Genomic DNA, 26,549 nt, shown 5'->3' on the forward strand with positions numbered 1-26,549 from the left:
TATATATATATATATATTTTTTTTTTTTTTTTTTTTTTTGAGGCGGAGTCTCGCTCTGTCGCCCGGACTGGAGTGCAGTGGCCGGATCTCAGCTCACTGCAAGCTCCGCCTCCCGGGTTTACGCCATTCTCCTGCCTCAGCCTCCCGAGTAGCTGGGACTACAGGCGCCCGCCACCTCGCCCAGCTAGTTTTTGTATTTTTAGTAGAGACGGGGTTTCACCGTGTTAGCCAGGATGGTCTCGATCTCCTGACCTCATGATCCGCCCATCTCGGCCTCCCAAAGTGCTGGGATTACAGGCTTGAGCCACCGCGCCCGGCCAATTGCCACCATATTAATATGAGGTGATACTCTTCAGCTTCCACAACTGACTATCATCCTGTCTTCCCAGTAAAACCAAAAGCTTCCTACAAGAGAGATCCAGATTCCCTCAGATTCAGATCAGCGTCCAATATGACTTACAGGCCAGCACCCTGGGGAGCATCCAACCCGTTACAGCTGTTGCAAATACACAGATGGAGTCCTACTGAGAAAGCCAGTTAAACAGAGGGTATGTGTGCCTGTGCCTGTGTGTGTAACGAGAAAATAACAGTTAAATTCTAAAATACCAAGTAAAGTAATATAAATTTTTAATTGGGTCCCATGTCTCTAAATTAGCTGTATGAAATTTGTTTTGACTTCTCTTCAGATCTGACTTGACTCTTCTAAGTTTTTAACTGACAATTATATTTATGGGGTACAGTGTGATGTTTGCACACATGTATACATTGGGGAATAATCAAATCAGGGTTATTAACAGATCTATTAGCTCATATACTTATTTCTTTGTGGTGAGCACTTTTAAAATCCACTCTTTTAGCAATTTTGAAGTATACAATACTATTATAATATTAACCATATTAACTATAGTCACTATGCTGTAAGACAGATCATCAGACCTTATTTCTCCTAACTGAAATTTTGTACCTTTTAATCAACATCTCCCCTTTCCACACCCAACTTTCCCTTCCCCCAGCCACTGGTAACCAACATTTCACACTCTCCTTCTATAACTTGGACTTTTTCAGATTTCACATATAAGTGATATCGTGCACCATTCGTCTTTGTTTGGCTTACTTCACTCAGCATAATGTCCTCTAGATGCATCCATGTAGTCACAAATGACAGAATTTCCTTCTTGTTTATGGCTGAGTAGTATTCCATTGTGCGTAAATACCAGCTTTTAAAAATCCATTAATCCACTGTGTGCTGCGAAGACTAAGTGGGCTAACATGTATGAACGTTTGACAAAAGGTAGCACCACTTCAAATATTGAGCTCTTACTGAGGAAGTCGCTGGTGAGAATGAGCAATTGGATGATTGTTAAACACTGAGAAACAACAAGAAATGCAGCAAATTCTGATAGTTCTGGGCAGGTCACACCTGAGGACTTCTAACTCAGACCTCATTCTCCAGCAGTGTCAGGAAACAGGAATATCTGCCCTTTCCAAGGTGAACCATGTGACCACTACAGGCTAGAATACCCACATTGCAGATGCCACTGGAGATTGGCTGAGCCACATGTTTGGGGCAGCAGACAGAGCTCAATCAGTTCTAATCCACTAAGGCACTAGGTAACAGAGACTTCTCAACACCCTGAAGAAGCCACATCATCTAGAACTATAGCTTCTAAGTTTATAGAATAAATGGCCTGAGGTCTCCTCTGAACTCTGGTACTGCCACTCCTCAGGAAATATTATACATAAGCCCTTTCATTTCAATCACGGGGGCAATTCAATCCCACAGTTCATTGAATGGAAGAGTGACTATTAACCTCTTGATAAAAGAGCAAATCCAGGCTGAGTGCAGTGGCTCACACCTATAATCCCGGCACTTTGGGAGGCCAATTGGGAGGATCGCCTAAGCCTAGGAGTTTAAGACTAGCCTGGGCAACACAGCCAGACCTTGTCTCTACGAAAAACAAAATAATTAGCCAGGCGTGGTGACACACACCTGTAGTCCCAACCACTGGGGAAACTGGGGCCAGAGGATCTTTTAACCCCAGGAGTTCAAGGATGCAGTGAGCTATGATCACACCATTGTACTCCAGCCTGGCAAGGGAGTGAGACTCAAAAAAAAAAAAAAAAAAGAGCAAGTTAAGACTGAATCCAGCTGGGCGTGGTGGCTCACGTCTGTAATCCCAGCACTTTGGGAGGCCAAGTGAGTAGATCACCTGAGGTCAGGCATTCAAGACCAGCCTGGCCAACATGGCGAAACCCTATCTCTACTAAAAATATAAAAAATTAGCCAGGTGTGGTGGCGCGTGACTGTAATCCCAGCTACTCGGGAGGCTGAGGCACAAGAATTGCTTGAACCCAGGATGTAGAGGATGCAGTGAGCCGATAGTGCCACTGCACTCCAGCCTGGGCGACAGAGCAAGACTGTGTCTCCAAAAAAATAAAAAAAAATAAAAATAAATAAAAAAAAAAAGGTTGGGCGCTATTGCTCACACCTGTAATCCCAGCACTTTGGGAGGCCGAGGCAGGTGGATCTCACGAGGTCAAGAGATTAAGACCATCCTGGTTAACACAGTGAAACCCTGTCTCCACTAAAAATACAAAAAAATTAGTTGGGTGTGGTGGCAGGTGCCTGTAGTCCCAGCTACTCGGGAGGCTGAGGCAGGAGAATGGCGTGAACCTGGGAGGTGAAGCTTGGCAATGAGCCGAGATCACGCCACTGCCCTCCAGCCTGGGCTACAAAGCGAGACTCTGTCTCAAAAAACAAACAAAAAAAAAGACAATGAATCCTGGAAAAGTGCGGACTCGGGACACAAAGCACTTGAGTCAGATTTACTAAGTAAGCATTTGCATGTCTGGGCAAAAAGGAAGGCAAAAGCAAAACAACTGCAAACTAATTTAAAGGCATTAGCCTCTTAAGTAACCTCAAAAACTGACAAGAGACTGGTTGTGGTAGCTCAAGCCTATAATCTCTGTACTTTGGAACGCTGAGGTAGAAGGATCGCTTGTGGCCAGGAGTTCAACACCATCCTGGGCAACAAAGTGAGACCCCCTCTCCATCTCAAAAAATATATTGAATAAAAAAAAAAAAACAACTGATAGCAGTTCAAGAAGTCCAAGACTTTTCTTGCAGGCTTTTTTACTGGAGAAGAGAAGTGTGCTCATCTCTAGCCATGTTCAAATACAACTGAGCAAGCAGTGAAGGCAGACACCAAGGACGGAACCTGAAACACTGAAATGAGTTCAAAGAAGGGGCCTGGGATTGACTATTGCTGGGACAACGATGAGTCCTGATAGAGTCTTCCTATTATAACTGAAATAAGCACAAGACTCGCCCCTATTCCCTGACTGCCACCTCACTTTATATGAGAAGAATGTGTCCCAGGGCTGAGAAGCTGAGGACTCTTTAGTTTCATAGGCAGCACCGGGGTGGGGGGAGGTGGTAAAGCCCTGAGTGAATTCTAAAATGGTTCTGGTGGGATTTTTATAGGGACAGAGCCTAGGCTTCAGGCATCCCACAGGGCTGGCTTTAACTGATGAAACCTTGGGTCATCCCTAGATTACTATCAAGCAAATATTATTCCAACACTGAACAACCTTGAAAGCAGGTGTCCTGTGGATAAGTGGAGTCAGTCATGTTTCCTTTTACACAGGCACAAAAATTGTCACCTGTAAGCTTCAGCTTCTATCATAAACAGGAACTGCTGAAGAGCATTTGGGGCTGGAGGGAAAAAAATTAGGTGATTAAGGTGCACATGCAGAACTGTCATTTTGGGAAACCTGAGAGTGCCATCAGCTCCCAGATGCTTTCCTCTCCACAAGCAGCCTGAAGCATTAGAAGCCATTCCTGGAGGCTGGTTCTGGTAGCTCACACCTATAATCTCTGCACTTTGGGAGGCCGAGGCTGAAGGATCACTTGAGTCCAGGAGTTTGAGACCAGCCTAGGAAACATAGTGAGCCCCCAGCTACAAAAAAATAAAAATAAAGTAATTTTTTTTTTTAAAGAAGCCATTCCTGCCTTGGCAGACGACCCTCAAGTTCACCCAAGAGAGCACTAGACTATAAGTCTGACAGAGCTGGGTATACCAGGCTACGTCACTTTCAAGCAGTGTCTCATTGGCTCTGAAGAAACTAAGATCAAGAGAATTAACATGGGCAAGGTCACTCAGAGAGCTAATGATCAAGTTGAGACTAAACTTGAGTCATTCTGAATGCGAGGTGACTCCTCCTGTGTCCCTAGCTAACCCTCATTGGTTCCTGCATGTGAGATTAGTATGGTGTCACCACAGACTGCTAGTAACATGGAAACTGAAGTTATGGGCTAGAGGCACTCGTAGCACACTGCATTTATGCATGCAGTAGAGAGGTTAAACTACTGCCTGTAATTTGTTGTTTTAGTATGAAAAGTGAGCAAGAGGCCGGGCATGGTGACTCACACCTATAATCCCAGCTCTTTGGGAGGCCGAAGTGGGCAGATCACTTGAGGTCAGGAGTTCGAGAACAGCCTGGCCAACATGGTGAAACCCCATCTCTACTAAAAATACAATTATTAGCCAGATGTGGTGGTGCACGCCTGTAATACCAGCTACACAGGAGGCTGAGGCAGGAGAATCGCTTGAACCCAGGAGGTGGAGGCTACAATGAGATGAGATCGATCTACTGTACTCCAGCCTGGTCAACAGAGCGAGACTCTGTCTAAAAAAGAAAAGAAAAGAAAAGAAAAGTGAGCAAGATTCTATTATTTCTGAGAAATAAGTGCTCAGGCCCAGCTGAAGATTCAGAAGTTGATGCTGCTTGTCCCCAAAACACTCACCTTGGCTCACTCAGATTACACAACAACCTTAGAAGATTGTTCCCTGGTGAGATCTATTTTTGATGACTGACAGGGCAGGCCAAGGCTGGTTCCAGCAGGGGAGGATGGCATACCCCAATATTCAGTGCCTGAAGAGAGACAATCAGACCTGCCAGACCTTAGTGGACAATGAAGCCAGGGGCTCCAGAGCATCCCTGTACCAAAGGGAGGTCACAATAGGGTCTGCACATCTCTATAGCATCCATTGCTATAGTAACTACAGAGAAATAGACTAAATCGTGTCAAGCATGTATTGAGTGTTTAAAATCTAAGCAGTCCTGGCCGGGCGCGGTGGCTCAAGGCTGTAATCCCAGCACTTTGGGAGGCCGAGACGGGTGGATCACGAGGTCAGGAGATCGAGACCATCCTGGCTAACACAGTGAAACCCCGTCTCTACTAAAAAATACAAAAAACTAGCAGGGCGAGGTGGCGGGCGCCTGTAGTCCCAGCTACTCGGGAGGCTGAGGCAGGAGAATGGCATAAACCCGGGAGGCAGAGCTTGCAGTGAGCTGAGATCCGGCCACTGCACTCCAGCCTGGGCGACAGAGCGAGACTCCGTCTCAAAAAAAAAAAGAAGGAGATTCTTCATGATGAACCTCAACTCAAAGTCTGTGACCCTCAGTGTAAGCCATTTATTTATTTATTTGTTTTTAGAGACAGGGTTTTGCTCTGTCTGGAGTGTCCCATCTACTTAGGAGACTGTGGTGGTGCGATATTAGCTCACTGCAGTCTCTACCTCCTGGGCTCAGGCGATCCTCCCAATTCATCCTTCTAAGTAGCTAGGACTACATGTGCGCACCACTATGCTAATTTTAAAAAGTATTTTGTAGAGATAGGGTCTCAATATATTGCCCAGGCTGGTCTGGAACTCCTAGCCTCAAGGAATCCTCTCACCCTCCCTGTGTTGGGATTACAGTTGTGAGGTACTGCATCTGGCCCCTAGTATAGATTTGATGCTGCCTGTAAGGCTTTTCATGGAGACAGCGATATTTCCATTTCTTGTTTGAAAGTATATGGGGTGGCCGGGCGCGGTGGCTCAAGCCTGTAATCCCAGCACTTTGGGAGGCCGAGACGGGCGGATCACGAGGTCAGGAGATCGAGACCATCCTGGCTAATACGGTGAAACCACGTCTCTACTAAAAAATACAAAAAACTAGCCAGGCGACGAGGCAGGAGCCTGTAGTCCCAGCTACACGGGAGGCTGGGGCAGTAGAATGGCGTAAACCCGGGAGGCGGAGCTTGCAGTGAGCTGAGATCCGGCCACTGCACTCCAGCCTGGGCGGCAGAGCAAGACTCCGTCTCAAAAAAAAAAAAAAAAAAAAAAAAAGAAAGTAAGAAAGTATATGGGGGTTAGGCACAGTGGCTCACACTTGTAATCTCAGTACTTTGGGAGGCCAAGGCAGGTGGATCACAAGGTCAGGAGTTCAAGACCAGCCTGGCCAATATGGTGAAACCCTATGTCTACTAAAAATACAAAAATTAGATGGATGTGGTGGTGCGTGCCTGTAGTCCTAGCTACTCAGAACCCGGGAGGCAGAGGCTGCAGTGAGCCGAGATCATGCCACTGCACTGCAGCCTGAGCAACAGAGCGAGATTCTATCTCAAAAAAAATAAATAAATAAATAAAAAGAAGGAAAGAAAGAAAAGAAAGAAAAATCTTGGAATTTCAAGCAAAATATATATATATATACTTTTTGAGATAGAGTCTCACTTTGTCACCTAGGCTGGAGTGCAGTGGCAGTCTCGGCCCACTGCAGCCTTGACCTCCTGAGCTCAAGTGATCCTCCCACCTCAGTCCCCCAAGTACCTGGGACTACAGGCATGCAACACCATGCCCAGGTAATTTTTCGGTATTTTTTGTAGAGATGGGGTTTCACCATGTTGCCCAGGCGAGTCTTGAACTCCTGAACTCAACCAATCCAATTGCCTTGGCCTCCCAAAGTGCTAGGATTACAGGAGTGGGCCACAGTACCCGGCCTAGCAAAATAAATTCTGCAAAAGACCTAAGGGAAGATATCGTATTGTTTTAGTTTAACTCCTTCGAGGAGATCCTGAACAAGACTTAGGTGAAGGGTCCTCCAGTAACCGAGAATCAGGGATGGAAGACAGGACACACTTTTGTTTCTTTAGAGTGACTTATAAAAAGTAAAGGTTTAATTAGGTAACTGAAAATTTACTTTGTCCTGTGACAAATCTGATTTGCATTTTCATCTCATGACAACCAATCTCCAATCCAGGGTTTCTCCAATGGGGGCCAACTTGTCCCCCAAGGAACATGTTTGGAAACGTGGCAATGTTTGCAGACATGTTTAGCTGTCACAACTGAAAGATGGGAGTGTGCTACTGACAATAGTGGGTAGAGGTCAGGGACACTGCTCAATGTCCTATAATGCACAGATAGCACACACATGCTTGCATGTGCGCACACACACATACCCCACCGCCACAAACGATCCAGCCCAAATTGTCAACAGCACTAACGTTGAGAAACCCTGCTGGACCACAAAAGCAGTGTGCATTCAAAAGAGGACATGAGTCTAATACCGCTCTCATCCCTTCATCAATTTACAGAGACGAGATTGTTAGTCACCTTTATCAAATATCCCTTACATAGATTTCTGAGGTAACTAAATTTCCACCAAAAAAACAGAAGAGGCTATTAGAGGCCGCTTGGCACTGCCCACAAATGACAATGAAAAGGGTTACAGTACCTTCCCGGGAATAGACCTTATTTGTTATGTATTTGGATCTCTGGAAGTTAAACATTTAAAACAAACTCAGTAACAAAGCCAGGCAGGCTGAAGCCCCTGACAGAAATGTGTTTATTGACTTCTTTGTGGGATGGAACATAAAACTGGGAGAAATTTCATTATCGTTTATCAGTCTGGTATCTGACTGCTAAGAAAGCTAAGAATCAGGAGAACTCTGCAACTAGCTAGCTGTAGGACTTCCTTGGAGCTCCAATGAGTCATTTCTCAGTGAACTACAGGGAGGATGGCTTTGAAGAGGAAGCAAAGCAGGAAAGGCTGTGGGCCTCCTATACCCTGCTTCAGTCAGAACAGCTCCCCTATTCCTTGCTATTATTTTCTCCAAGAAAAAGATTGTGCTGCTTCTAAAAATAAGATCCAAAAAACAACAATAAGTGATAATATTGTAGGCCTGATATTACATTCAGAGCTACCTAAGTAAGCCTTTTATGATCCATCCTAGCACTTGCATCTTGTTACGGTATGTATCTGTTTATATGTTTGTTTTCCAGATTACAGTTCATTTATCTTGGCCTCCTATTGCCCAACCTACACATCAATCAGGGTTTGCTGACTGAATGAATCATTTCCAGAATACAAGGTATTCTCAAAATTGAGGCATTCTCAAAGTGCTGATGACAGAGGGCAATCAAAGGTGAATCTCAGGTATAAGAATAAGGGGCCGGGCGTGCTGGCTCACGCCTGTAATCCCAGCACTTTGGGAGGCCGAGGTGGGTGGATCACGAGGTCAGGAGATCGAGACCATCCTGGCTAACACGGTGAAACCCATCTCTACTAAAAACACAAAAAATTAGCCAGGCATAGTGGCGGGCACCTGTAATCCCAGCTACTCAGGAGGCTGAGGCAGGAGAATGGCGTGAACCCGGGAGACGGAGCCTACAGTGAGCAGAGATTGCGCCACTGCACTCCAGCCTGGGCGACAGTGTGAGACTCCGTCTCAAAAAAAAAAAAAAGAATAATGGGGCAGGTGTGGTAGCTCACACCTATAATCCCAACACTTTGGGAGGCTGAGACAGGAGGATCACTAAGGCCAGGAGTTCGAGACCAGCCTGGGCAACATATAGAGATCCCTGTTGCTACCTCCCCCCAAAAATTATAAAACTAGCTGGATGAGGCTGGACGCAGTGGCTCACACCTGTAATCCCAGCACTTTGGGAGGCCGAGGCAGGTGGATAGCTTGAGTACAGGAGTTCCAGACTAGCCTGGGCAATGTGGCAAAACCCCATCTCTACAAACAATACAAAACTTAGCTGAGCATGGTGGCACACGCCTGTAGTCCCAGCTATCTGGGAGGCTGAGGTAGGAGGATCACTTGACCCTGGGGTTGGAGGCTGCAGTGAGCCACGATCATGCCACTGTACTCCAGCCTATGTGACACAGCAGGACTCTGTTTCAAAAAATTTTTTAAAAGTAAAATAAAATTAGCTGGATATGGTGGTGAGTGCTTGTGGTACCCGCTACTCGCGAGGCTGAGGTGGATCACTTGAGCCCATGACTATGCCACTGCAGAAGGAAGGAAGGAAGAAAGTAAGGGACGAAGGGAGGGAGAAAGGGAGGCAGGATGATGGCTGCCTAATGACTAAACACTTAGTGAAAGATGAGAATGGCCCTGTTGGGGGATCAAGCATTTGACACTTTGTGCTTGAGTAACTCACTGTTTCATACATGAAGGGAAAATGCTGCATTACATTGGTCTTAAACTGGCTTCCTTACATTCCACAGATATGACTACTGAGAGCGTACCTTTTAGATTTTGTTTTATGGTCTCTGAAAGCCTGATTGGTAGCATAACACTGTGTTACTTGCCCCCCCAACCTTTTTTTTTTTTTTTTTTTTTTTTTTTTGAGGCGGAGTCTCGCTCTGTCGCCCGGACTGGAGTGCAGTGGCCAGATCTCAGCTCACTGCAAGCTCCGCCTCCCAGGTTCACGCCATTCTCCTGCCTCAGCCTCCCGAGTAGCTGGGACTACAGGCACCCGCCACCTCGCCTGGCTAGTTTTTTGTATTTTTTAGTAGAGACGGGGTTTCACCGTGTTAGCCAGGATGGTCTCGATCTCCTGACCTCGTGATCCACCCGTCTCGGCCTCCCAAAGTGCTGGGATTACAGGCTTGAGCCACCGCGCCCGGCCTCTTGCCCCCTCTTTATATAAAGAAATGTATACCAGCCTGGGCAACATGGCAAAAACCCTGACTCTACAAAAAGAACTACAAAAATTAGCTGGGTGTGGTGGCACATGCCTGTCGTCCCAGCTACTCAGGAGTCTGAGGCAGGAGGATTGCTTGAGCCCAGGAGGTGGAGGTTGTACTGAGCCAAAAACGCACCACTGCACTCCAGCCTGGGCGACAGAGTGAGATCCTGTCTCAAAAAAAGAGAGAAATGTACAGGCACACTTTTAACTGTCATGGTGGCAAATGCTTGCCAGCCTTCTCCACTCAATGCATACACAAACCACTGACTCCTTGATGTCTACATTTGTGAAAAAACATCCAGTGTCCCCCAAGTTGTCCTTAGAGTCTGGGTTTCATAGCAGCAGCAAGGTCTCTTCATGTTGTTCTCTAGGGAAGGGGTCAGCCACAAAAAGGCAACAGTTATACAACTTTGTAACAAGCCCACATCCTGTATCTATGCACATTTTGGAGGAAACACCAAGGCCTCAGATTATCATTATTGCAAAGGAAAATGCTACAGTTATCATAATTTACTGAAAAAAAAGAAAAAAGAAAAAATCAAAAATCCCAGCAGTTTGCTGTAAAAACTGAGTAACTTCCTGTTACAATCTTCTCCAATGGGGCAGCACCCACAACTATACATATTAAAGTGAAGTTTAATGTCCAAGAGTTTAATTCCTTTAATTCCCGAGTTCCCAAAACTGGTCAAACATCATTATCTCCATTAATCATTATTCAGAGGAAATTCAAATAGCCCAGAACGTCAACTACTGACTGAGGACATGATTAGGCAACAATGAATGAACAGCTTCAGAAAAAAGCAGACAAAATGGAAAAGGCAGCTGTCCAACAGCTCAGGCGTTCTCCAAGCCCGTGAGAGGTATACTCAAGCCTTTTTTTTTTTTTTGAGATGGAGTTTCGCTGTTGCTGCAGCAAAACAATAGAGTGCAATGGCGCAATCTTGGCTTGCTGCAACCTCCGCCTCCTGGGTTCAAGCGATTCTCCTGCCTCAGCCTACTAAGTAGCTGGGACTACAGGCATGCACCACCACATCCAGCTAATTTTGTATTTTTAGTAGACACAAGGTTTCTCCATGTTGGTCAGGCTGGTCTCGAACTCCCAACCTCAGGTGATCCACCCGCCTCGGCCTCCCAAAGTGCTGGGATTATAGGTATGAACCACCGTGCCAGGCCACGTCTGGCTAATTTTGTATTTTTAGAGGTCAGGCTGGTCTCAAACTCCTGATCTCAGGTGATCCACCCACCTTGGCCTTCCAAAGTGCTGGGATTACAGACATGAGCCACTGTGCCCAAACTTTTTTTTTTTTTTTTTTTTGAGACGGAGTCTCGCTCTGTCACCCAGGCTGGAGTGCAGTGGCCGGATCTCAGCTCACTGCAAGCTCCGCCTCCCAGGTTTACGCCATTCTCCTGCCTCAGCCTCCCAAGTAGCTGGGACTACAGGCGCCCGCCACCTCGCCCGGCTAGTTTTTTGTATTTTTTAGTAGAGACATGGTTTCACCATGTTAGCCAGGATGGTCTCGATCTCCTGACCTCGTGATCCGCCTGTCTCGGCCTCCCAAAGTGCTGGGATTACAGGCTTGAGCCACCACACCCGGCCTTTTTTTTTTTTTTTGAGACAAGGTCTTGCTGTGTTGCTCAGGCTGAAGTGCAGTGGCTCAATCATAGCTCATTGCAGCCTCAACTCCTGAGCTCAGGTGATACTTCTGACTTAGCCTCTGGAGCAGCTGGGACTACAGGCATTCACTACCACGTCTAGCTAATTAAAATTTTTTTTGTAGAGACAGGGTCTCACTATGTTGCCCAGATTGGTCTCGAACTCCTGGGCTGAAGCGATCTCTCTTTGGCCTCCCAAAGTACTGGGATTACAGTCGTGGGCCATGATGCCCAGCCTCAAGCCTTTTCTCAAACAAAACCCTATACACATGGCCAATATATAAAGGAAATAAGTGAGCTTCCATACTTAAAAATGAGGAGAGAAAGAGAAAGGAGGGCCAAAAGGGACTGAGCTCAGCTCCTCAGTCGCCTCAGGACCTCGAGCTTGGCTTACTTTGCTCAGCTATGGTCTAGGAGACAAAAGATACTCAATTAAACATTTGCTGGCTACCATTTCCCACTACCTGTGCTAAGTGACCAGTGGCTCTGGGCACGGTCTCTTATTATAGGCCTGTATGCCCAAATCAGCAGTGGGAAGCTGGGCCTGGATTAGCCATTGTTCCCAGACCTGACCTGCCCAGAGCTTTCTGGCTTACTGGGCCAGAGCTCCATCTACTCTTCCACACATCATTTCCAGTTGCCCACTAGCTCCTTGAAAACTTCATGACCTTCCAAAAAACCATGTAGTTTCTGTGTCTTCAACTCACCTCATCCCCAGCATTGGTACTGAGCTCTAACTCTGTATTAGGGACAGGCACATACTCTAATCAGCTGTCCTTGACTAAAGGCAGACCTTGAGCTCTAAACACTTCTGCCTCACCCACACCAGCCAGTTAAGTTGCTGCAGCCTCAGCAGTCCTCTCCTAGGAACCAGATTAGACCGCTGCTAACACATGGGGACACGCTGTCCTTTGGACAAGTACTCAGGCAAGTCCCTTGACAGTTGGTGTTTGGTAAAAGGCTGTTTGTTTACAAAGGAATGTCCTAGGGTTTCTGTCTTCAATCTACTCAAATACTTTTCTCGAACACAATGTGTGTTCGAAGACACAAATTGAGAGATGTGTACTTCTGAAGATGGGAAGAAAGGGTATTTGTCAGAACAATCCTTATCTTTTTTTTTTTTTTTTTTGAGACGGGGTCTTGCTCTGTCACCCAGGCTGGAGTGCAGTGGTGCGATCTCGGCTCACTGCAAGCTCCGCCTCCCGGGTTCACACCATTCTCCTGCCTCAGCCTCCCAAGTAGCTGGGACCACAGGTGCCCGCCACCACACCCGGCTAATTTTTTGTATTTTTAGTAGAGACGGGGTTTCACACTGTTACCCAGGATGGTCTCGATCTCCTGATCTCGTGATCTGCCCGCCTCGGCCTCCCAAAGTGCTGGGATTATAGGCATGAGCCACCGCGCCCAGCCCCTTATCCTGTTTTTGGTTGCAAATCCCTTTCAGAATCAGAGCAAGGCTTCAGATTCTCTCTCCAGGACAATAGTATAGTTTTAAAACATTGCCTGTGGCCAGGCATGGTGGCTCACGCCTGTAATCCCAGCACTTTGGGAGGCCAAGGTGGGTGGATCACCTGAGGTCAGGAGTTCAAGCCCAGCCTGGCCAACATGGTAAAACCCCGTCGCTAACAAAAATACAGAAATTAGCTGGGCATGGTGGTGGCAGGCACCTTAATCCCAGCTACTTGGGAGGCAGAGGCAGGAGAATCGTTTGAACCCAGGCGGCAGAGGTTGCAGTGAGCCAAGATTGAGTCATTGCACTCAAGCCTGGGGGACAAGAGCGAGACTTCCCTCAAAAACAAAAATAAAAACAAAAACAAAAAAAATCAATCCCTGTTCTAAAAGGAGTCTATCAGTGACATTCTCTTTTTATGGGTAAAGTTTTCAGTAAGACCCTGAGTGCTCTAAGAAAGGTTTCTTCTTTCTTTGGCCTCCTTCCTTCTCTTCTCTTCCTACTCTATCTTAGCGGGTTCAGTGCAAGTTCTCCCGTTTTCTCAATTTCTCCACTCTAACTTCCCCGGCCTCTCAAAACTCTCATAAAACTTACAAAGTGATTTTACTGTTTTGTGTCTTCCCAAAGTTACTACCAGCTCCTAGTAAACAAAGACTGTGCTTGGTTTGCTGTTGTATTTGCACATCCCCTCAGTGCCAATACTCTGCACACCTTAGAGGCTCAATACAGTACAGTCAGCCCTACATATCCATGGGCTCTGCATTTGTGGATTCAACCAACCTCAGATTAAAAATATTCACAAAAAGGCCTGGCATGATGGGTCACGCCTGTAATCATAGCACTTTGAGAGGTGGAAGTGGGTGAACCACTTAAGGTCAGGAGTTCAAGACCAGCCTAGTCAACATGATGAAACCCCGTAATCTGCTAAAAATATAAAAATTAGTCGGGGGTTGTGGCAGGCACATGTAATCCCAGATACTTGGGAGGCTAGGGCAAGAGAATCGCTTGAACCCAGGAGGCGGAGGTTGCAGTGAACCAAGACTGCACCATTGCACTCCAGCCTGGGTGACAGAGTGAGATGCCGACTCAATCAACCAATCAATCTTCGGGGGCCGGGGGGGGAAACAAGATGGCTGCATCTGTACTACACATGTACAGACTTTTTTTTCTTGTCATGATTACCTAAACAATACAGTATAAAAACTATTTACATAGCACTGTATTAGGTATTATAAATACAGATGATTTAAACAATACAAAAGATATGTATAAGTTATATGCAAATTCTATACACCATTTTATATAAGAAACTTGAGCTGGGAATGGTGGCTCATGCCTGTAATTCCAGCACTTTGGGAGGCCGAGGCAGGCAGATCACCTGAAGTCAGGAGTTCAAGACCAGCCTGGCCACCATGGTGAAACCTCATGTCTACTAAAAATACAAAAATTAGACAGGCGTGGTGGTGCACACCTATAATCCCAGCTACTCCGGAGGCTGAGGCAGGAGAATCATTTGAACCCGGGAGGTGGAGGTTGCAGTGAGCCAAAATCGCACCACTGCACTCCAGCCTGGGTGACAGTGCAAGACTCCGTCTCAAAAAAAAAAAAAAAAGAAACTTGAGCATCCTGGATCTTGGTACCCTTGAGGGGTCCTGGAACCAATTTCCACAGATGCTGAGGGATGACTATATATACCTGTCAAATGGCCTCATATTACTGTTTCTTGATCCTTCTACCTTTAGATATTTGGACTTGAATGTGTTGCCTCCTTTAAAATTTGGGCATATAGGCCGGGTGCAGTGGCTCAAGCCTGTAATCCCAGCACTTTGGGAGGCTGAGACAGGCGGATCACGAGGTCAGGAGATCGAGACCATCCTGGCTAACATGGTGAAGAAACCCCGTCTCTATTAAAAAATACAAAAAACTAGCCGGGTGTGGTGGCGGGTGCCTATAGTCCCAGCGACTCAGGAGGCTGAGGCAGGAAAATGGCATAAACCCGGGAGGCGGAGCTTGCAGTGAGCTGAGATCCGGCCACTGCACTCCATCCTGGGCAACAGAGCGAGACTCAGTCTCAAAAAAAAAAAAAAAAAAAAAAAAAAAAAAAAAAAATTGGGGCATATGAGGCCCGGCACCGTGGCTCACACCTGTAATCCCAGCACTTTGGGAGGCTGAGGCGGGCGGACCTACTTGAGGTCAGGAGTTCGAGACCAGCCTGGTTAATATGGTGAAACCTCGTCTCTACTAAAAATGCAAAAATTAGCCAGGTATAGTGGCGCACATCTGTAGTCCCAGCTACTTGGGAGGCTGAGGCAGGAGAATCGCTTGAGCCCAGGAAGCGGAGGTTGCAGTGAGCTGAGATAGCGCCACTGCACTCCAGCCTGGGTGTCGCAGCAAGACTCCATCTCAAAAAACAAACACAAAAAGATGTATAGCTATATTTCATCTGCACCCTAGGTTCCTAGCACAAAGCTCCTAAAACTTTTGTAGATGGAGGCACTAGGAGAATCTTTCGTTCTGATATTGGTCTTTTTTTTTTTTTTTGAGAAGGAGTCTCGCTCTGTCACCCAGGCTGGAGTGCAGTGGCCAGATCTCAGCTCACTGCAAACTCCGCCTCCCGGGTTTACGACATTCTCCTGCCTCAGCCTCCCGAGTAGCTGGGACTACAGGCGCCCGCCACCTCGCCCGGCTAGTTTTTTGTATTTTTTTAGTAGAGACGGGGTTTCACCGTGTTAGCCAGGATGGTCTCGATCTCCTGACCTCGTGATCCGCCCGCCTCGGCCTCCCAAAGTGCTGGGATTACAGGCTTGAGCCACCGTGCCCGGCCGTTGATATTGGTCTTTAACCCCAGTTCCTGACACAGAGCTTCTAAAACTTTTGTAATTTCCTAAATCCCTTGGAAGTTCCTGGGTAATAGGAGCATCTTGTTTTGTTTTGCTTGAGACAGAGTCTCATTCTGTCACCCAGGCTGTAGTGCAGTGGCACGATATTGGCTCATTGCAACCTCTACCGCCCAGGTTCACGCGATTCTCCTGCCTCAGCCTCCTGAGTAGCTGGGATTACAGGTGCACACCACCACACCCAGCTAATTTTTTGTGTATTTTTAGTAGAGACAGGGTTTCACTATTTTGGCCAGACTGGTCTCAAACTCCTGACCTCGTGATCTGCCTCCCAAAGTGCTGGGATTACAGGTATGAGCCACTGCACCCAGCTGGTAACAGGAGCATCTTTTGTTATAAGTAAGTAACTCTTGGTGGGCTCCTAGATAGCCTCGGGATAGGGGCTGATTGCCTGGGGAACCAACTATGTGATTAGAGGGTGGGACCTTTCAGCTCTACCCACTTAATCTCAGGGGAGAGGAGAAGGTCTAAAGGTTGAATTGATCACCAATGGCCAATAATGTATTCAATTATGCCTTTGTAATGAAGCCTCCATAAACAAACAAACACACACACACACACACACACACACACACACACACACACACCCAGGGTTTGCATTAGCTTCAGGATAGCTGACTACATGAAAGTTCCAGAAAGGGCGTAGAAGCTCCATGCCCCTTCCTACATGCCTCACCCTATACATGTCTTCCATCTAGCTATTTATCTGTATCCTTTTTTCTTTTTTTCCACTCTGTTGCCCAGGCTGGATGGAGTGCAGTGGTGTGATCTCAATTCACTGCAACCTCCGTCCCCAGGGTCCAAGTAATTTTTCTGCCTCAGCCTCCCTAGTGGCTGGGATTACAGGCATGCACGACCACGCCTAGCTAATTTTTTTGTATTTTTAGTAGAGATGGGGTTTCACCATGTTGGTCAGGCTGGTCTCAAAGTCCTGACCTCAGATGATCTGCCCTCCTTGGGCCTCCCAAAGTGCTGGGATTACAGGCATGAACCAGCACGCCCAGCCATCTGTATCCTTCTTAATATCCTTTAGAGTAAATGGGTAAATATAAGTGAAGTGTTTTCCTGAGTTCTGTGAGCCACTCTAGCAGATTAATCAAACCCGAGGAGGGACTGTCAGAACTCTCAATTTATAGCTGGTAGGTCAGAACAGGTGACAATTTACTACTTGTGACTAATGCCTCAAGTTGGGACAGTTTTGTGGGACTGAGCCCTCAATCGGTGGGATCTGACACTATCTCCAGATAGAGTGTGTCAGAATTTAACTGACTTAGAGGACATCCTGCTGATGTGTCTACTAGAGAACTGCTTGGTGTATGGGGAAACAACTCCCGTATATCTGGTGTCAGAAGTGTTGTGTTGAGTGACTGTGGGAATAGAGTAGGAAAAACACTTTGGGTTTTTTGCCTGTCTCAAATAACTAGAAGAGCCACAAGCGAAGACAGAGAAGCATAACCTACAGCAGCTAGTTTCTCAGCACAGCACGTTTTTCCCCTTCTGGGTCCACTTGCCTTTTTATAAACACAAAAAGTCTTACAAAGCAGGACAAATGTGACACTGAGCACAGACATTTGAACATTTTGCTAGAGGAGTGGAGTTTTTAAAGTTATATTCTAATTAGTGGGATACCTGCTATTACCAAGCAGACTGAAGGCCTGACTTTCCCTGTGCCCTTCCTACATAAAAAGAAGGGAGTAAAGATTTAATGTCTTCTAGGTAGACGTTGGAGGACCACCCAGGCCACACTTCACTAAGTTTGCTTTTTCATCTACCTTCAAACACTACTATTCACACTCAGCTTTGCTCATTTATTCCTTCCCTTCTCCCTCCTGCCCTCCTCCAGACTGCCACAGAGATAGTTCAAGGTGACAACAGCTCCTCTGCAGCAGCACATAGTGGTCTTGCCAGAGACAACAGCAGATCAAGTAACTACTGAAGATGATGGCTACACTTGGACAGGTGACATTACATTATCATCAACAAATATTTATCACCTTCTTCACTATTGTGACTACAAAGAAGGCTAAGATCTTCTGCGCGTTAAGTACCTTTCAATCTAGAGAGTTAGGTGGAAAAATAAAAAGATAACATAAGGTGTACCATTTTATAAATATTAATTGTGCAATACAGACAACTGTGTTAAGACAGAGCTTTATGTTCCTGACTTTCCAGAACAATCCTGATTTCAAATATCCTGTTCCACCTAATTCTTTCAGTACACCTGTATGCTCAGACAATGACATGTGTTTGGCATAAAAATTATGATCATCACAGCTACTTATGAGGCCAGTCAACTAGATTAACTAAAATCAGGATGGCATTATAATACCAGATTGTTTCAATCACACTAGTACCTTCTCGCAGCCTTAGCACAGTGCTTTAATAATAGGCCCTCTATCTCAGACATGTCAACATAAGCAAAACAAAAAATAGTAGGCCTGGCCGGGCACGGTGGCTCATGCCTATAATCCCAATACTTTGGGAGGCAGAGGTAGGTGGATCACCTGACGTCAGGAGTTTGAGACCAGCCTGGCCAACATGGTGAAACCCTGTCTCCACTAAAAATACAAAAAATTAGCCAGGCGTGGTGGCAGGTGCCTATAATCCCAGCTTCCCCAGAGGCTAAGGCAGGAGAATCGCTTAAACCTGGGAGGTGGAAGTTGCAGTGAGCCAAGATCACGCCACTGCACTCTAGCCTGGGTGACAAGAGTAAAACTCTGTCTCAAAAAAAAAAAAAAAAAAAAAAAGTAGGCCCTTAGCCGGGCACGGTCGCTCACACCTGTAATCCCAGCACTTTAGAAGGCCCAGGTGGGTGGACCACTTGAAGTCAGGAGTTTGAGACCAGCCTGGCCAACATGGCGAAACCCCATCTCTACTAAAAATACAAAAATTAACTGGGCGTGCTGGCACACACCTGTAATCCCACCTACTCGGGAGGCTGAGGAAGGAGAATCACTTGAACCCAAAAGGCAGAGGTTGCAGTGAGCCGAGATGGCGCCACTGCACTCTAGCCTGGGCGACAGACCAAGACTCCAGCTAAGAAAAAAAAAAAAAAAGGCTGGGTACTGTGGCTCACGCCTGTTAATACCAGCACTTTGGGAGGCCGAGGAGGGTGGTTTGCTTGAGGTGAAGGGCTGGAGACTAGCCTGGCCAACATGGCGAAACCCCATCTCTACCAAAAATACAAAAATTAGTCAGGCATGTTGGTGCATCCCTGTAGTCCCAGTTACTTGGAAGTCTGAGGCAGGAAAATTGCCTGAACCCTGGAGGCAGAGACTGCAGTGAGTTGAGATCAAATCACTGCACTCCAGCGTGGGTGAGAGAGCCAGACTCTGCCTCAAAAAAATAAAAAATAGGCCGGGCGCGGTGGCTCAAGCCTTTAATCCCAGCACTTTGGGAGGCCGAGACGGGCGGATCACTAGGTCAGGAGATCGAGAGCATCCTGGCTAACACCGTGAAACCCCATCTCTACTAAAAAATACAAAAAACTAGCCGGGCGAGGTGGCGGGCGCCTGTAGTCCCAGCTACTTGGGAGGCTGAGGCAGGAGAATGACGTAAACCCGGAAGGCGGAGCTTGCAGTGAGCTGAGATCTGGCCACTGGACTCCAGCCTGGGCGACAGAGCGAGACTCCGTCTCAAAAATAAATAAATAAATAAATAAATAAAATAAATAAAATAAAAAATAAAAAATAAAAAAGCTGGGCGCAGTGGCTCATGCCCATAATCCCAGCACTTTGGGAGGTCGAGGTGGGTGGATCACCTGAGGTCAGGAGTACGAGACCAGCCTGGCCAACACAGTAAAACCTCATCTCTACTAAAAATACAAAAATTAGCCAGGCATGGTGGCATACAGCTGTAATCCCAGCAACTCAGGAGGCTGAGGCTGGAGAATAGCTTGAACCCAGCAGGCTGAGGTTGCAGTGAGCTGAGATTGTGCCACCACACTCCAGCCTGGATGACACAGCAACACTGTCTCAAAAAAAAAAAAAAAAAAAAAGGCCGGGCGCGGTGGCTCAAGCCTGTAATCCCAGCACTTTGGGAGGCCGAGACGGGCGGATCACGAGGTCAGGAGATTGAGACCATCCTGGCTAACACGGTGAAACCCCGTCTCTACTAAAAAGACAAAAAACTAGCCGGGCGAGGTGGCGGCGCCTGTAGTCCCAGCTACTCGGGAGGCTGAGGCAGGAGAATGGCGTGAACCCGGGAGGCGGAGCTTGCAGTGAGCTGAGATCTGGCCACTGCACTCCAGTCTGGGTGACAGAGCGAGACTCCGTCTCAAAAAAAAAAAAAAAAAAAAAAGGCCAGGTGCGGTGGCTCACGCCTGTAATCCCAGAACTTTGGGAGGCTGAGGCGGGAAGATCACGAGGTCAGGAAATCGAGACTATCCTGGCTAACATGGTGAAACCCCGTCTCTACTAAAAATACAAAAAATTAGCCGGGCGTGGTGGCGGGCACCTATAGTCCCAGCTACTCAGGAGGCTGAGGCAGAAGAATGGCGTGAACCCGGGACGCAGAGCTTGCAGTGAGCCGAGATCGTGCCACTGCACTCCAGCCTGGGCAACAGAGCAAGACTCCGTCTCAAAAAAAAAAAAAAAAAAAAAGAAGAATAAGAAAAAGGCAGGCTGGGTACAAGACACCAGTCTGTTATGCCATTCTTCCCCACAGCCTTTTTAAAGTTACTGAGAACTATGACAGTAATTAGGCCTATGATACTCCTGGGAAGGAAACGAATCTATTTGTGAAACAAAAATTAATTTTTTCCCTAAGCCAAGTGAAGAGAATATCCACTTCGTTGGCCTCTGATATACACACTGACAGCACAGTTCACCACACAACAATCACCTCTTCTGGCGTCCCTTTCCTCAGGTATTCTATTCACTTACCTCTCTATCTTCCCTGCTAGTCCACTCCCTCCTCTTTCCAGCCTGTGCCTTAGACAAGGACCCCAAACAAGAATAACCTGAGAAACTCCAAAAACAGGTTCGCAGTCATAATCCCAATTTTACCAAAAAAGAAAGGTTTGGAAACCCCTTAGATCAACAAGCAGCATCCAAAGACACCAAAAACTTAGGCTCACCAAGTATTAACTTCCTGCCTCAGCCTCCCAAGTAGCTGAGATTATAGGCATGTGCCAGCATCCCACTTATTGTTCAGTCTAATATAATTTTTTTTTTCTTTGAGACCAAGTTTTGCTCTTGTCGCCCAGGCTGGAGTGCAATGGCACGATCTCAGCTCACTACAACCTCCGTCTCCTGGCTGCAAGCAGTTTTCCTTCCTCAGTCTCCCGAGTAGCTGGGATTACAGGCTACTTTTTGCAAGGCTAATTTTTGTGTTTTTAGTAGAGACACGATTTCACCATGTTAGTCAGGCTGGTCTCGAAATTGCAAGGCTAATTTTTGTATTTTTAGTAGAGGCGGGTTTCAACATGTTAGCCAGGCTGGTCTCGAACTCCTGACTTCAGATGATCCACCTGCCTCGGTCTCTCAAAGTGCTGGGATTACAGGCGTGAGCCACCGCACCCAGTCTAGGTCAAGTTTTTAATCTCTTTTCTCTCCAAGGAGTTAGAAGCTGAATTTCAAATTTTACACTGAAATACACAATTCTAATTTTCTTTTCTTTTCTTTTTTTTTTGAGACCAAGTTTTGCTATTGTTGCCCAGGCTGGAGTGCAGTGGCGCAATCTCAGCTCACCACAACCTCCGCCTCACAGGTTCAAGTGATTCTCCTGCCTCAGCCTCTCAAGTAGCTCAGATTATAGGCACGTGCCACCATCCCTATGGTGATGATTATAGGCACGTGCCATCATCCCTATGGTGAATTAGCAAAAAAGCTAATTTTTTTTTTTTTTTTTTAAGTAGAGACAGGGTTTCTCCATGTTGGCCAGGCTGGTCTCTATCTCCCGACCGCAGGCGATCCATCCACCTCGGCCTCCCAAAGTGCTGGGATTACAGGCGTGAGCCACTACACTGGACCCACAATTCTAATTTTCAAAGTATATCGCCCTCCTGGAGGAGTGATATTCCAGTTTTGGGTGCAATCCTGATGTAGAGCCCAAATGTCCTGTGAAGAGAGTCAGCTGTTAAAAGGAAACCAAAAAATCAAGGTAGCTCTAGCTGTCCAATTTTACAAGTTTTCAACAGATTTGATGAGGGGTGACCTAAATGCAGTCAATGCTTTATTGTCTGTTAACTCATTGGCACTGGCGTTTCTAGAGTTGCTCATGTTCCCCCTTTTGGTGACTCACAGCATTTCAACATGTTGCCACAGCAAAGGAAAAAAGGAAATCAAGTCAGACAATGGAGGAATCACAGGATTTCCCTCTTCACATCCCCATTTAGATGAGGTCATTCAATGAGTGTGTGTGTGTTTCCAAGGCTCCACAAATTCCCACACCCTCACCAGTGTTTAAACCTAAATGTTGTATCTGATAACTTTTTCTAATTTTACCAAGTAAACTTTTATATGTCTTATTAACTGTGAACTCCTGGTAAGCACAAATTTTGTCTTGTGATATTTATTTTTTCTTTTTTGAGACAGGGTCTCACTCTGTCAGCCAAGCTGGAGTGCAGTGATGCGATCTCAGCTCACTGCAACCTCCACTTCCTGGGCTCAAGTGATCCTCCAAAATCAACCTCCCCAGTAGCTGGGATTACAGCCACGCGCCACCCTGCCCATTTAATTTTTTGTATTTTTAGTAGAGATAGGGTTTCACCACGTTGACCAGGCTGGTCTCTAAGTCCTGACCTCAGGTGATCCGCCTACATCGGCCTCCCAAAGTGCTGGGATTACAGGCGTGAGCCACCCTGCCCAGCCTAAGCTGAGTTTTAACACTGACCTCGTTTTACACGTGGAAAAATGATCAACTCGCAAGGCTTTGCAAGGGGCTGAGAGGAGAAGGCTTCCTCCGGTGGAAAGTACCACGCAGTGCTTTTTTTCTTTTCTCTTTTTTTGAGATGGAGTCTCGCTCTGTCACCCAGGCTCTGCCTCCTAGGTTCAAAGGATTCCTGCCGCAGCGTCCTGAGTAGTTGGGATTACAGGCATGCCCCAACACCTCAGGCTAATTTTTGTATTTTTAGTAGGGACGGAGTTTCACCATGTTGACCAGTCTGGTCTCGAACTCCTGACCTCAAGTGATCTGCTTGCCTCGGCCTCCCCAAAGTGCTGGGATTACAGGAGTGAGCCACTGCACCGGCCAGCGTTTTTTTCAATCACACTCCACCTTGTCTGGTTTATAGTGCCATCAACAAAACAGTATGTAAGGATGGACAGCCACAGGCCACGACAACCGGCTCATCAGAAGCGATTTTTTTTTTAATGGAATCTTGCTGTGTTGCCCAGGTTGGAGTGCAATGGCGTGATTGGTAGCTCACCGCAACCTCCGCCTCCCGGGTTCAAGCGATTCTCCTGCCTCAGCCTCCTGAGTAGCTGGAGCTACAGGCTCACGTCACCATGCCCTGCTAATTTTTGTATTTTTAGTAGAGACGGGGTTTCATCATGTTGGCCAGGCTGGTCTCGGACTCCTGACCTCAAGCAATCCGCCCGCCCCGGCCTCCCAAAGTGCTGGAATTACAGGCTTGAGCCACCGCCCCGGCCCAGACGCGATTTAAATGGCATGACACAGGCAGGCCACGTGCAAAGACGGCAAGGAGGTCCTGGCAGCTTTTGCAGGGCAATTAATGCACCCAGAGCACTGCGCTCAGAAGGTGACAGGTAAACCCGTGTCCGGACTAACCGGCTGCCCCTACAATTGATCCCTCCCAGTCCGACTCTGCTCCAAGCTGTACCAGGGTTCACTTGTGAAGTCACGACACCCACTCAAGCGGCACTTCGTATACAGATAAGGGCACTGGAGGAAGGGCAGAGACCCGGCCAGTGCCAACAGCCCGGGAAGCCGCTAAGCCGGGCTCCAATCTCTGCCAGCATCCCCTGTCAGCACCGCCGACTGTCCCCAGCTACGACCCGGGGGGTCACCTCGCCCAGCACGGCCGTGACGCTGGGAGGGGGTGGGCCCAAGGGGGACGCCAAAGAAAGCCGCTCAGGCCTCCCCGCGTCCCCGGGGAGACGATTCTAGAGAGCGGCGTCCGGGGTTTCGCCCTCCCCTGACAGCCCCTCCACGCCCGTCTTCGTCCTTCTGCCCGGCCTCACCCAGTTTCCGGCCTGCCCGGTCTCCCCTCAGACCCGCGCTGGGGACGCAGACGGCTGTGGCCTGGCCGAGCCCAGGTCCGAAGGCCTGGACCGAGGCAGTGCCCGCGAAGGACGCGGCGCGGTGCGAGGAGCCGGGCGGAAGGAAGGCCCTGGGAGGGCGCAGACAGCTCACCTGCCGCAGGTCGCTGTGGCCCGACGCAGCCTCCACTCAGCTTGCCCGTCAGCGACTCCCTCAGGCGCCGCAGTCCCCGCAGCCCAGCGGACTGGCGCGAAGGCCGGTGCAACGTCGGCACGCAGCGCGGGGTGGGGCCTAGGGAGGACACGCCCCTTGTAGCTGACACGCCCTTGCGGGGGGCGGGAAGCGGAGCATGTGGCTTTTTCCAGGTCTTTAGACGCTGCAGGCTCAGGCTCTGCTCAGCTGGGTAAGTAGGGGTGCTTCGGCAGGAACGCTACTGTTCACAAGAGCCGAGGTGTGTGAGGGTGCCTCAGGGCTGAGAACTTTTCTTCCGCAGTGTGGTTTAATCCTTTTACATCCACTCAGTGATGTAAGAAATAGGGTTGTCAATCGTGGCACCACCCACTTGGTCACTTGCCAATGCAATCTGCGAAACTGAGTCTCAACTCCGACACATCGGTTACAAGTCTTGTATCTGATCTCCCTGTTGCATTATGGGCATTCTTCAAACAGCAGCCAGAATGACAGAATGATTTTTTTTTTTTTTTTGAGATGGAGTTTTGCTCTTGTCACCCAGGCTGGAGTGCAATGGCGTGATCTCGGCTCACTGCAACCCCTTTCCCCCGGGTTCAAGCAATTCTCTTCCTCAACCTCCCGAATAGCTGGGATTACAGGCACGTGCCACCACACCCGGCTAATTTTTATATTTTTAGTAGAGATGGGGTTTCACCATGTTGGCCAGGCTGGTCTTGAACTCCTGACCTCAGGTGATCCACCCGCCTTGGCCTCCCAAAGTGCTGGGATTACAGGCGTGAACCACCGTGTCTGGACTTTTTTTTTTTTTTTTTTTTTTTTTTGAGACAGGGTCTGGCTGTGTCGCCCAAGCTGGAGTGCAATGGTGCAATCAGAGTTCTCTGCAGCCTCGAACTCCTGTTCTCAAGCCATCCTCTTGCCTCAGCCTTCCAAGTAACTTGGACTAAAGGCATGCACCACCATGCCAGGGAATTTTTTACTGTTTATAATCCCAGCACTATGGTAGGCAGAGGCAAGAGGATTGCTTGAGTGCAGGAGTACAAGACCAGCCTGGGCAACATAGGAAGACCCCATCTCTACAAAAAAATTTAAACATCAGTCTGAGGTGGTGGTGTGTGCCATGTGCCTATAGTCCCAGCCACTTGGGAGGCTGAGGTGGGAGGATTGCTTGAGCCCAGAAGTTCCTAGGCTGCAGTGAGCTGTGATGGTGCCACCTTACTCCAGCCAGGGCAACAGAGTGAGGACGTGTCTCTTCCAAAAAAAAAAAAAAAAAGTCACCAGAGATATGAATATGAATACATAGCTCAGATAGGACGCAATGGCTGATTGCTGTTTTGTTTTGTTTTTTTTTTTTGAGATGGAGTCTCACACTGTCGCCCAGGCTGGAGTGCAATGGCGCAATCTTGGCTTACTGCAGCCTCCTCCCCGGTTCAAGCAATTCTCCTGCCTCAGCCTCCCAAGTAGCTGGGATTACAGGCGCCTGCCACTACGCCCGGCTAATTTTTTGTATTTTTTTTAGTAGAGACGGGGTTTCACTATGTTGGCCAGGCTGGTCTTGAACTCCTGACCTCGTGATCCGCCCACCTTGGCCTCCCAAAGTGCTGGGATCATAGGCGTGAGCCATGGACCCCAGCCCAATTTTTGTGTGTGTTGTTTTTTTTTTTTTTGAGACCGAGTCTCGCTCTGTCGCCCAGGCTGGAGTGCAGTGGCCGGATCTCAGCTCACTGCAAGCTCCGCCTCCCGGGTTTATGCCATTCTCCTGCCTCAGCCTCCCAAGTAGCTGGGACTACAGGCGCCCGCCACCTCGCCCGGCTAGTTTTTTGTATTTTTAGTAGAGACGGGGTTTCACAGTGTTAGCCAGGATGGTGTCGATCTCCTGACCTCGTGATCCGCCCGTCTCGGCCTCCCAAAGTGCTGGGATTACAGGCTTGAGCCACCGCGCCCGGCCTGGGCCTTGTATTTTAAAAGGACTCACATTCCTCAGATAAAATTTCTTCTCTGGGCCAGGCGCGGTGACTCACGCCTGTAATCCCAGCCGTTTGGGAGGCTGAGGCAGGCGGATCACCTGAGGTCAGTTCAAGACCAGCCTGGCCAACATGGTGAAACCGCATCTCTACTAAAAAAAAAAATACAAAAAATTTAAAAAAAATTATTTTCTCAAACTCGAATTAATGTCCACACTGAAGTGTTTAAGGGTGAAGGGCACTGATGTCTGCAACTCACTTTAAATGCATTTAAAAAGTAAGATAGTTGATGAGTGGATAGATGGATAAATATATCTAGGTGGTAAGTATATGGGAGTTCACCATTCAGCTCTTTCAACTTTTCTGTATGTTTACACATTTTCATAATAAAATTTTGGTGAAAATAATATTGTCATCCACGTCTGTGTGAAGA

General features: G+C 47.6%; 1 protein-coding gene across 3 annotated transcripts in view; it reads right to left on the bottom strand.

The window, feature by feature from the left end:
* The window catches only part of HMOX2 (heme oxygenase 2), a 35,773-nt gene extending 11,512 nt beyond the window's left edge, over positions 1-24,261 (bottom strand). The window contains exon 1 of one of the 3 annotated variants that reach the window (XM_010353915.1): positions 23,945-24,261. The gene's annotated coding sequence lies outside the window, so the exon portion shown is untranslated. Of the gene's footprint in view, positions 1-460; positions 481-23,944 lie in introns of those variants that run through there. The other 2 variants (XM_010353914.2, XM_030924788.1) reach the window with 2 other exon arrangements.
* Positions 24,262-26,549: the final 2,288 nt, after the last annotated feature.

The sequence above is a fragment of the Rhinopithecus roxellana genome, chromosome 20 (genome assembly GCF_007565055.1).
Source record: "Rhinopithecus roxellana isolate Shanxi Qingling chromosome 20, ASM756505v1, whole genome shotgun sequence".
Lineage (NCBI taxonomy): Eukaryota > Metazoa > Chordata > Mammalia > Primates > Cercopithecidae > Rhinopithecus > Rhinopithecus roxellana.